The sequence below is a fragment of the Diaphorina citri genome, unplaced genomic scaffold, assembly GCF_000475195.1.
Source record: "Diaphorina citri unplaced genomic scaffold, Diaci psyllid genome assembly version 1.1 scaffold20363, whole genome shotgun sequence".
In the NCBI taxonomy this organism is placed as follows: Eukaryota; Metazoa; Arthropoda; class Insecta; order Hemiptera; family Psyllidae; genus Diaphorina; species Diaphorina citri.
In genome coordinates this window covers 8-911 of record NW_007397714.1, presented here as the reverse complement: position 1 = coordinate 911, position 904 = coordinate 8, and the positions used below count along the sequence as shown (strand labels likewise).

General features: G+C 33.8%; 1 long non-coding RNA gene across 1 annotated transcript; it reads right to left on the bottom strand.

Annotated features, from left to right (window-relative positions):
• Window position 1: 1 nt before the first annotated feature.
• On the bottom strand, window positions 2-578 carry LOC113473240. The gene is made up of 2 exons (XR_003395271.1): window positions 428-578; window positions 2-82 (listed from the first exon to the last, which is right to left on the bottom strand). It is a non-coding gene; the product is annotated as an uncharacterized LOC113473240 (long non-coding RNA).
• Between the last annotated feature and the right edge of the window lie 326 nt (window positions 579-904).

The window sequence follows — 904 nt, the reverse complement described above, 5'->3', positions numbered from 1 at the left end:
CTTGGGCTTGAATGATTTAATGAAATCTTTAAACATTTCAGCAAATATACCCCTCCCTTGTCTTGCCATTGTGATGGTAGAGCTGAAAAATTTAAGGAAAAGGATTAAAAAAATGAAGCAAGTTCCAAATTTACAAGTTTAAACACAGTTGGTTTACTAAATGATTTTAATGAAATTTGGTACATCTTCAGGATTTTTGTTGATTAATTTCTTGTTGTCTTGTGGTTGAACTGTCATAATCCCATAATATCAACCTATGTAGGTATGAAGTACGAATCATTTTCCAAACAAATATACAAGGACTGACTAAGTAGTGTCCACTGGCAATAAATATTTAACAATAGACTTTGTGTGTATTGCTGTAGAAAAATATGTAGCAAGTCTCTTGCACAATATTATTGCCAGTGCATTTGCTACAGATACTTACATTCTTCAAAAGGAAGAAGGCTATGACAGCATAGCTACACTTCTTTGGATTTAACAACTTCTTGGTTTTTCACTGACAACTTTTAAAGAGCATCAAATACTAAAATCCAATATCCAATATCCCTTTACTATTTACTAGAACTAGAACTCGTGTGAACGGGGCTTGGAAGTCACCCATCAAAGAAATCGGATTCGTGATATCGATTCTCAAAAATCGAAAAATGAAGAAGTCATGGGTGAACAGACACTCATTCACTTGGACATTCGTTCACCATTGTTGCCAGACTGGATTTTTGCTCAGCGTTTCCGAAAATTTTCAAGCCCTTTGATTGGTTGAAATGTGGCGCGAGATTTTTAAAATTGATAAAAAACAACAATCCTAAAAAAATGTAATTCAATGGTCTCAATCTCAATGTGAAAATTGTGAACTTCGTTCCTTCTCCTTCGTGTCCATTTCCATTTATTTGTTCAATAATTC